The following is a 12,131-nucleotide window of genomic DNA, read 5'->3' as shown; positions in this document are numbered from 1 at the left end:
ATTTTCAAAACTATGAAATTGATGTGTTACATTGCATAACAACCTACAAGCAATCCTCTAGTATTAAAATCATTAAAAGTGATTTGATGGGAATGCTAAAGGACATTGTTACTATTATCACTATTTGCTTATTCCAACATGCAGATTGTTCTCTGCCACTACTTGGAACACATGTCTGCACTGATTTCAGTGTTATTATCCTAGCCTTTCCTATGATGTGCAATCCCCATAATAAATTATTTCTTTTTTACCATGGTAGAGAGAAGAATGTTGACATAACTATAGTTTAGGAGCATATTTACAAACTAGTATATTGCAATGTACAGTGTCCCTGTTGATGAAATATGCTAAAAATGTAATTACAGATTTTATAAATTGTGTTACCACCATATTTAAATTATGTTGTATTCAGTAGTAAAACTTACAGGCATATTACTGTTTATAAGAGCAATGAAGTATGTCAAACAAGATGTCATTTTTAAAAAACCCTGTTTACAATTGAGAAAAGGGAATTATTTAACTTAATTGGAAGAAAATGTATTTGATATTTTGCAGTCAGGCAACATGTGAAAGTCCTGTTGAAAATAGATTATTTGTGCTTTAGTGTAGTGCTGTTTTGTTCAATCTATTTTGGGGTATGTGCTAGTTAATCCAGATAAACTCTGCACCATTGTACCTACAAAAACTACTGATTATGTAATTGCGCTGTATTTTTGACGTATGTAATATGTTAATGTCACAAATACACAATGAATATCACTATTAATATTCCTATAAGAAAAATACTGATTAATATTAACAAGACTTATAAAAATCTAGTGCAGAATATTGCAGATAAACTGACCAAGTAATAATGTTTAATAGTACAGTTTTTAGCACTTTGTAATAACAACTTTATCCTGTGTAGATATTTACATCAGTAAAATGAAAAATAAACTGATGCGTTTCTTGCTGAAGCAATTAACCTTTCATATTATAGTTCTTGGAGTGTCCTGGTTTTTGACATATAATTGATGAAGCATTTTAAGGTTAACTGCACTGATCCCATGATCTCAACATGTGTGGCATTGTAGTCAAAGACAGTTCTGGATCAGGAAATAATTTTCTTTCCAGTTATTGGTGGAATAGTTAATGATACAGTATGAAGGAAATGCATTGTAACTGTAATATTTTGCTATATATTAGTGTTTAAGATATAAAACTGACAAAAATGCCCTGAGCCAAGATGGGAAATTTCCAGACCCCACAGAGAATGAAACAAGTGCCATGAGACTCCAATAACTAATATCACAAGCTTATCTGACCTGCCTTTTCCCTACTACAATCTCGAGAGTAACTTGTCTAGTTAAATATCGAGGTCTAACAAATTCATACTCAGGCTATGTGTTGTCAATTTATTTTGAACATTAGAAACAAACCTATATTTTCATTGTGCTGGTTACCTCATTGTATAACTTTTCTCCACATAACTGAAAGAACCTTTGCATTTTAAAAATAGTGTTTCTCCTCAACTGTAAAATATTTTATTTCTTAGTGTACTGATAACAGTGACATATCTCGATGCTCTCTTGAGAAATATGGTCCTCTTCAGGTTCTGATGAATGGTAACATCATTAAGCTGATGATGGACTTTGAGATACCATAATGGATCATGAGAAATTACTTAACTTAGACTTGTTTATTAGCAGTTATTAACAGGACTTTAATCTGCTCTGAATGTTACTTTCTTAAGTTAACCCTACCCTGAATGTTATGCACTTCCTATTTTAGTCAGGCGTGGATTACTCCAGCATCAGAAAAATTGTGAATGATCTCTTTAAAATCATCATAGAACAAACTTACTCCTGACAACATGGCAGAGGGAATGTCTCTGAAGAGGCAGCCAAAGATGGTCAGACCAAATTTTATTGTAAAACTTCTATGAAACATCAAATTATACAGGTACTGTTTCCTCGTCATCCATGTAGTTGGCACCAATGCTATAAGATGATGATAAACTGCCATTATTCACAGTTAAATGTGATAGTCACAATTGTAGAGTTATAAAACACAAAAACAGGCCCTTCAGCCAAACATCATCCTGACCAAATGTCTGTGCAAGCTAATTTCATATCCCTCTCAATGTTACCTGTGTATCTATCCAAATGGCTTTTAAGTGTTGTAAGTGTACCCACCTCTGCTGGGATGCTGAAAAGTTATGCCAATATTTAAATATTTATAAGTTAAAGTTGCAAAATAGATATGATCCAGGGAAAATGTGATATAAATTACACCCTATCACTTCTTCCATATAAAGGTATTCTTTTTAATTTGGAGTACTAATCAGTTGTTCTGGGACTTTGACTATGAGTTAGTTGCAATAGGATTTTATACTCTATTGATCAAGATGTTTATTTCTGTATTTGCATGTTGAGTGCATCTCATTGACATGTCTTTAAAAATAACTGCTTTAACTAAGCAAATGGCAGGATTTCTGTAAGTAGTTAATCAAAATTTTTTAAATTATAAAATGTTCCCATGCATTTTGGGCCTATTTGTGGATGTAAAAACATAGAACAGTACAGCACAAGAACAGGCCCTTCAGCCCACAATGCTGTGCAAACCAGCTAAAAGTAAAACAATCCCTCCTACCTACACAATGTCCCTATCCCTCCCATCCTCCTCCCAATCATGTCTCTTAAAAGCCTCTAATGTATTTGCCTCTACCACCATAGCAGGCAGTGTAGTGCATTCCATACATCCACCTCTCTGAGTAAAACAAAACATCCCTCACATCTCCTTCGAACCTACTCCCTCTCACCTTTCTCACTACTCCTCACAAAAGCTGCATCTTTGCCAAAAAAAAAACATTGTATACACACTGGGAGAAGATTCTACAAACCCCATTTCCAGAAAAGTTGGGATATTTTCCAAAATGCAATAAAAACAAAAATCTGTGATGTGTTAATTCACGTGAACCTTTATTTAAGTGACAAAAGTACAAAGAAAAGATTTTCAATAGTTTTACTGACCAACTTAATTGTATTTTGTAAATATACACAAATTTAGAATTTGATGGCTGCAACAAACTCAACAAAAGTTGGGACAGAGTTAAAAATAAGATTGAAAAGCGCACAGAATATTCAAGTTACACCAGTTTGGAAGACTCCATATTAAGCAAGCTAATTGGTAGCAGGTGAGGTATCATGACTGGGTATAAAAGTAGCGTCCATCAAAGGCTCAGTCTTTGCAAGCAAGGATGGGTCGTGGCTCAACCCTTTGTTCCAAAATTCGTGAGAGAATTTTTAGTCAGTTCCAAAGGAACATTTCTCAACGCAAGATTGCAGAGAATTTAGGTCTTTCAACATCTACAGTACATAATATTGTGAAAAGATTCAGAGAATTCAGAGTCGTCTCAGTGCGTAAAGGGCAAGGTCAGAAACCACTGTTGAATGCGTGAGATCTTCGAGCCCTCAGGCGGCACTGCCTAAGAAACCATCATGCTACTGTGACAATTATAGCCACCTGGGCTCGGGAGTACTTCGGAAAACCATTGTCACTCAACACAGTCCGTTGCTGCATCCAGAAATGCAACTTGAAACTGTATTACGCAAGGAAGAAGTCATACATCAACTCTATGCAGAAACGCCGGCGAGTTCTCTGGGCCCGAGCTCATCTCAGATGGACCAAAAGACTGTGGAACTGTGTGCTGTGGTCAGATGAGTCCACATTTCAGCTAGTTTTCTGAAAAAACGGGCGTCGAGTTCTCCGTGCCAAAGATGAAAACGACCATCCAGATTGTTATCAGTGAAAGGTGCAAAAGCCAGCATCTGTGATGGTATGGGGGTGCATCAGTGCCCACGGCATGGGTGAGTTGCATGTATGTGAAGGTACCATTGACTCTGAGACATATATTAGGATTTCAGAGAGATATATGTTGCCATCAAGGCGACGTCTCTTCCCGGGACGTTCATGCTTACTTCAGCAAGACAATGCCAGACCACATTCTGCACAGGCTACAACAGCGTGACTTTGTAGACACAGAGTGCGTGTGCTTGACTGGCCTGCTGCCAGTCCAGATCTATCTCCTATTGAAAATGTGTGGCGCATCATGAAGAGGAGAATCAGACAATGGAGACCACGGACTGTTGAGCAGTTGAAGTCTTAAATCACGCAAGAATGGACAAAATTTCCAATTGCAAATCTACTACAATTAGTATCCTCAGTTCGAAAACGAGTAAAAAGTGTTATTAAAAGGAAAGGTGATGTAACACAATGGTAAATACGCTTCTATCCCAACTTTTGTTGAGTGTGTTGCAGCCATCAAATTCTAAATTTGTGTATGTTTACAAAATACAATTAAGTTGGTCAGTAAAACTATCGAAAATCTTTTCTTGGTACTTTTGTCAGTTAAATAAAGGTTCATGTGAATTAACATATCACAGATTTTTGTTTTTATTGCATTTTGGAAAATATCCCAACTTCTCTGGAAATGGTGTTTCTACATGTTGTCTTAACTATGCAGATCTCATAGAGGGAATGCTGTTCATAGACAATACACAGCACAGTGCAAGGGCTACAGGCAACTTCGTGTTACATTTTATGATTTTGATCATGTTAACTTTCAGATTTTTTTAAAACCAGCTGAAGAAAAACCATCACCATACCCAAACAATCTTTTTTTCCATACATAGTTCAACAACTATGTTTAAAAAAGTGCCTGAATATTGAAGACAAGCTAGAATGTTTAATAAATTAACTGATGTTCTTAACATTCTTTGGCACTGATAAGGGAATTTCAGAGTGTATTTTTGGTGTTACATCCAGTATTTAGTAGCCATTCATTAAGCTTCATGGTTTATTTTTATGGAGGGAGACAAAAAAAAAAACAACAGCCTGTACTTTCTGAAGAAATGATGGAAGTTGTGTGTGGAAAAATCTGATTTACCCTTCTAACTGTCAGATGAACGCCGCTCAAATGAGAAGATCAAATTTCCTGGAATTCCGCACTAGTGTTTTCCTGAGTGCTGATATTGGTGGAGTATCTGCTTTCTGACATTTTCTGGCAGTTACGCCAAGACATAGCCACACTGAACGTACAGTCAATGTACTCAGTTGCATTCTAAATGACACTCACTGTATCTAGACCAGGTTAGACTTGGCAAAGATTCAGTAACTCTTCTCATTTCATGGAAAGGGATATATACAAAGAAGAGAGATTGGTTCCTGCCAATTTATTTAGAGAACAATACAACACAGATACAGACCCTTCTGCCCATCTTGACCCCAATGGCCAACCATACCATGTGTTCATCCCACATCCCTCCAAGCTCTGCCCACTCTACCTATCCAAGTGCTTCTTAAACGATACTATTGTAGCTGCCACAACCACTTCCTCTGGCAGACCCACTAGTAACCCAACCCTTGTTTCTATATTCTACCTTTATAGCCCAACTGGATGAACCCATAAGAATGTAATTTCTAAGTATTGCTGGGCGACAAGGTCTAGGCCCAGAGTGTATCACTGCGGTGGGGTCCAGTTCCCAATGCGATACACAATCTGGTGTTTGGACAATTTAAACGCCAGCCCATATAGACTGGAAAGATGGTGTCGGGCTGATTTTGCTCACACTCCCACAATGTTCACTCCTCTCTCCACGGTGCTGAGGCTGTAAGACTGCTTCGACTGCTGTGTTTCGTGTCTGCGAGATTCGCGACAATTTGTCCTGCTAATACGATGAACTGAGACCAAGGCTTTGGGCCTACTCCAGGCTACTCCAGGGATTTAGATCTATGAACTCAATTTGGTTCGGAATGTTGTTGGTTACCTCTATTGTTTGCATGATTTGTGTTTTTCTCTGCACATTTGGCGTTGGTCTTTGTTAAATTGGGTTCTTTCGGGTTTCTTGCTTTGTGGCTGCCTGTAAGCAGACAAATTGCAAGGTTGTATAATTTATATATACTTTGATAATAAATATACTTTGAATCTTCCATTATCAAAAAGGCAATACCCTCATCTCACTTACTTGAACTTTTGCCATACCAGTACTATCTCTTTCCTGGAATATTGAGCTGCCCCTCTGCCCTTCCCTCGGCCATGTTTCTGTAATGGCTACAACATCCTATACCTAGTCTGCAGGAGCTCATCACTTTTTATCCCTATATTCTTTATACCAACATGTATAATGACCTTTGACTGTCATCCTGCGAAGTATTTTCTGCAGCTGCTTAGAGACATCCTAGACCCTGGCACCCAGGAGACCACACACCATCCTGGTGTCTCCTCTGTGGCCACAGAATCTCCTATCTGCAGTTCTCACAATTCTCCTGCCTGACTGCACCCTTTCCATCTGAGCCTTAGAGCCATTCACAGTGCCTGGGGCCTGGAAGAACACATCCCTCCCCCCAAACAGCGAGGTACACTTATTAGTTAGGGGAATAGCACCATGGAACCCAGTATTGACTGCATACACAATTTTTTTTCTGGTGGTCATCCGGATCTCTGAAGCTTGTACCTTGGGTATGATTACAGCATTATTTGTAATGTTTTCAGATGATCCTGAGTGTATCCCTACTCCAGCTTCAGTTCCTTGATCTGGTCTGTTAGGAACTGCATTTCCCACAACTGTAGTCATCAGGGAGTATGCAAGGTTCTCTAACTTTACGTTTTGCAGGGGGAGCTGTCCACTGCCTTAAATGTCACCCTGCCTACAATGAATAACAGAAACCCTCACCAAAACCATTTCATGCATTTAATTGAAGATTTAATTAAGTGATTTATTGTCAGTATCAAAAAATTGAATGTATAATTCTAGAATGTTTCCCAAATGTTTGTATCAGTGACATCGGAGACAGCTGGTCTAGCCTGAGAAAAGCTGGTTTATGTAGATGAAGTAGATTTACAATTAAAATACTGTGCATTACATGGAGAATCATTAAGATCAGAACCATTGAAAGATCCAGTCCAGGTCAGTGTGATCTAACAGGTAAAATATGCAGCAAGTACAAGCAGTGTATCCTTGGGGAAAACTCAAGCTCATCATATGGAACATACAGTAAGCAACAACAAAGTAAACTTTCACCCATATGCTGCAATCTATTACAAACATGTCTTCTAAACTTGAAAGTATCTCCAGTACTCTTCATTGTTATGTAACCATTGTTTGACCAAGTATTCCTCACTAATGCTTTACGTTTCTAAATTCAACAACCAAAGAACCTCATTCAATCTGTTTTTTTAATTTGTGTCCTTTAAGCTTAGTAGTCCTGAGTTGCTAATATATTTACAATATTTTCTGTTATTTATATGCAATATATTGATCTCTCAACCTAGTTTATCGTTAAATCTTAATTCACAGGTTTCTCAGTCACCTTTTTCCCCTTTATACCCTGAATTCTTTGCTCAATCCAGTCTACACATATTTGTAATCTCAGATGTTACTTTGGAACAATCATCCTATGGAATTACTTCTTCACTTGTTAACATATGTTCATTTTAAAAAGCAAGGGGAAAGCCCTCACTCACACACTGAAACAAAACTGATAGCTTTAGATAAGACCATAAAACAGGAGCAGAATTAGGCTATTCGGCCTATCAAGTCTTCTCCACCATTCCATCGTTATTATTTACTGTCCTTCAACCCCTGTCTCCTGCCTCCTTCCCATGATCTTTGGTGCCCTTAACAATCAAGAACTTATCAGCCTCTGCTTTAAATGTACCCAGTGACTTGGCTTCTACAGTTGTCTGTGGAAATGAATTCCATGAATTCATCACTCTGGCTAATGAAATTCTTTATCTCTATTCCAAATAGACATCTTTATATTCAGAGCCTGTGCCTATAGGTTCTAAACTCATCCACTGTAGGAAACATCCTTCATCATCCATGCTATCTAGGTCTATCCATATTCAATATGTTTCAATGAGATCCCACCCCTATTCTAAATTCCAGTAAGTACAGGCCTGGAGCCATCAAGCACTCTGCCTACATTCACTCTTTCATTTCTGGATCATTGTCATGAATCTCTACATCTCTATCGAATGACAACACATCCTTTCTTCAATAAGGGGCCCAAAACTGCTCGCCGTACTCCAAGTGCAGTTCAACCAATTGCCTGACAAATCTGTTGCAATTCTTTGAGGAAGTAACATGTAGCATAGACAAAGGAGAGTCCGTGATGCCTTATAAAACCTCAGCATCATATCCCTGCTCTGATGTTCTAGTGCTCTTAAAATTAATACTAACATTGCATCTGCCTTCCTTATCATCGATTCAACCTACAAGTTAACCTTTTGGGAATCCTGCATGAGGACTCCATCATCCCGTTGCACCCCTGATTTATGAATATGCTTCCTGTTTAGAAAATAGTTTACTTCCTTTTACCAAAGTGAATGAGCCCGTCTGCAGACTCCCTGCTTTCTTAACACTACCTGCCCCTCGACCTATCTTTGTATTGTCTGCAAACTTACCATAAAGCCATTCCATCATCAAAATCATTGCTATACAGTATAATATGAAAAGAAACATTCACAACACCAACCCCTGCAGTGCACCACTAAATACTGACAGTCAACCAGAAAAGATCGCTTTACTTCCACTTTGCCTCCTGCCAATCGGCTATCCATGCTTGTATTGTTTCTGTAATACCATGGGCTATTGTTAAGCAGACTCGGGTGGTACCTTGTCAAAAGCCTTCTGAAAATCTAAGTAAACAATATCCACTCTCTGGTCTATCCTGCCTGTTATTTCCTCAAAGAATTCCACAGATTTCTCCTTAATGAAACCATGCTGACTTCGGCCTATTTTATCATGTGCCTCCAAATACCCCAAAATCACATCCCTAATAATGGACTCTAACATCTTCCCAACCACTGAAGTCAGGTTAACTGGCCTAAAATTCCCTTTCTTCTATCTCCCTTCCCTCTTTAAGAGTTGAGTGATATTGCAATTTTCCAGTGATCAGGAACCATTTGATATGATAAGAGTTTGAAAAAAAAAATTAGTTATTTGAATAGGCTTAGGGAGATGGATCTATTTACATTACCAGTAGGCATTTAAAGACACATTTAAAAACAAAATGAAATATTTGATTGTGTCTATCATTAGATATTTTCAGACTGGAAAGGACAATGCACTTTGGGAGGACAAAGCAGCGTAGGACTTGCACTGTGAGTGGTAGGGCACTGAGGAGTACGGTAGAACAGATATCTGGAATACAAATCCATGATTCCTTGAAAGTGGCATCACAGGTATATGGTCTCAAAGAGAACTTTTGGCACATTTGCTTTCTTAAGTCAAAGTATTGAGTCCAGGAGTTGGGATGTTGGATGAAGTTGTATAAGACGTTGGGGAGTATTGGTTTGGAGTATTGTGTGTAGTTTTGGTCATTTACCAACATGAAAGGAATCCCTAATTTTGAAAGAGTGCAGAGAAAATTTATAAGGATGTTGCCAGGACTTGAGGACCTGAGTTATAGCGAGAGGTTGAATAGGATTTTATTGCCTGGAGTATAGGAGAATGATGGAAAATTGAGGGTAAGTGCAAACAGGCTTTTTCCGCTAAGGTTGGGTGAGACTACAACTAGAGGTCATGATTGTGGGTTAAGGGTGAAAGGTGTTGGAATTAGTATTTCTATACTTTGTATAAGATATTAGTTGAATTAATGCAAAACTAAAATCATAGTTTCTTTTCTATTGACTTTTTTAACAAACTTGTATAATTATTTTTACAATATGTGGTGTTTTGTCTCCACTTACTGGCAGAAGCGCAGTATCATCATCATCATCAGGTGCCATGCCCAGTTTGAGCTTTGACTGCTATGGCCCACACACTCCTGTTTCGGGTCAAGTGGATCAATTCATTGGTATTCATTTCCAGTTCTCCGGCTGCTGTCTCCATCATCATTTGTCTTTGCCTTCTTCTTGCTTTCTTCCCTTCAATCTTTCACATAATTACCATGCATTCTAACTCCTCTTTCCTAATCACATGTCCAATGAAGTCACGTTGCCTTTTCATGATCTCGTACATTATTTCTCTTTTTGTGCTTGCTCTGTTCATGACATCCTCATTAGATATTTGTTTCATCCATGATATTCTTTGCATCCTCCTCAAAAACCACATCTCTGCTGCTTCAATTCATTTCCTCATGTTACTAGATATTGTCCAACATTCTGAGCCATATAACATAACTGGTTGAACGTAACGTTTCAATGCTCTGAGGCAGGTTGTCGTGTCTAGTCTAGTACTGGTCAGTATACTCTTCATTCTTGTAAAGGTGTCTTTTACCACCCCTATTCTTTTGATGTCCATGTCACACCTGCCATCTGATGTCACCCAGCTTCCTAAGTAACAAAAGCTCTGTACTTGTTTTATGTCTTCCCCAATTATTCTCAGCCTGCAGATAGGATTCTCCTTCTTTTTGGATATCACCATATATTCTGTCTAAATGCAGTATAGTAGTTACATAACAGTTTGTCACCTTTTCATTCTTAGTTGGCTAAGTGTTAGCACGTGACACAGTCCTATGTGCAACCATTGATTGGATTCTCTTATCTGAGGAATTTGTGTTATTTGAACTATAAACGTGATTGATGTTTCAAAGGCACCATCTTTCCTTTTGTAGCTTTGCCTATTTAGTATCTGTTCCTTTATTTAATTTTTAATTAAATGATCATGAAGCATCAAAGTTTTTCACTCAATCTTGAACTCCTAAGAGACCTGAAAATTACGGAGATCTGACAGTTTAAGTGCCATAACATGGCACCAACTATCTGAAAAAAAATCCACAAAATTTGAATAATTCCTTGGACTAAGAAAGGAAGATTTTGTGTGCATCCCGGAGGTAAGAACTTCCTCCATTCCTTAATTGTTAGCAAAATTATCTGATTCTACTTCAGTACACTGTTTAAAAGAAGTTTTAGAGGGAGAAAAAAACTTTCACTTTGTGATGAATAAACACTAAAAAAATTTTGTCGCAACTCTTAGCAGGCTTAATAAATTCTTGACCTGAATGAATATTCTCTAATAGTTAGCTCTAATAAACTCTTGGACTGATAAACTGTATTATATTAGTTAAAACTATCATTATATTGTCTAATGACATCTAAAAGTGAAAGAGTGCTCCTTAAGATAAAGCTTAAAACAATGGCCAAAGCTGAGAAAATGTGGAATAAGATTGATAAAATGCTGCTGAGAAATTAAAAAAAAAACAGCTGGAAGCCTGTTTGGAACTTACCAGAAGTCTTATCAAAGCTACAAGGTCAGACAGGTCAAACAAAATTTAATGGTGAAAGAGCTGAATTATAAACACAGTATAAATTAAATCATGTAAATTTAAGTAATTGGTCGGGGAAAAGCAAGAAAAATGTAACATGCTGAGGGAACAGTGTGGTGAAAATGGTAAAAAAAAATCTGAAGAACAAATCTCTGTTATCTGAGTGAATGAGCAAACATGACCTTGAATGTATCCCTATTAAACTGCATGGTGCCCTTGACTGTCTCAAGTTACAAGGCAGTCTGAAACAGAATTGTTATACGCAGCTACTGTACAACCTTCAGTGAGCGGTTCTGCCATCCCAGTGGGCAGTGTTAGTAAGTGATATCACTTAATGTTGAAATGCAGCCAACACTGACCAGTCTCCAGATACAGTGACACCTTGGGAACTCCAAGGAACTACAAAATGAAAACAACACTGACTCAGAGACCTCTGGTGACTGATGACATGCCCCAATAAAAACTAAGGGAGTGAAAGCACACAAGAATGAAGAAGAAAATTATGAAAGGAAACAGGTTTTATCATCAACCACTATAACCAGAAAAAAAAATGACTAGTGGTCCAGGAAAATTCCACATCCTAAAAAAGGGAAGCTTAAAGATGTGGACTGAACTTAAATGAAATAAGAACATGTACAAATTGCATACATATGATGACATTCAAATTTTAGCTTACCATGCTGTCTTCTGAACAAATAAAATGGTTGACATGTTGAGTTGAGGGTAGTATAGGAGAGGACAAATAAGATTTACTAGGAGGTTGGGATGTAATTAAGACATAGTTAGAAGAACAAGCTGCAACACAAATTGATTGGAAGAAAATGATTGATTTCAAACAAAAGGCTTCAGAAGATGTCTCTGAATATGAAGACTGCTACAGG

The sequence above is a fragment of the Mobula hypostoma genome, chromosome 11, assembly GCF_963921235.1.
Source record: "Mobula hypostoma chromosome 11, sMobHyp1.1, whole genome shotgun sequence".
Lineage (NCBI taxonomy): Eukaryota > Metazoa > Chordata > Chondrichthyes > Myliobatiformes > Myliobatidae > Mobula > Mobula hypostoma.
Note: the sequence above shows the minus strand (reverse complement) of the source record.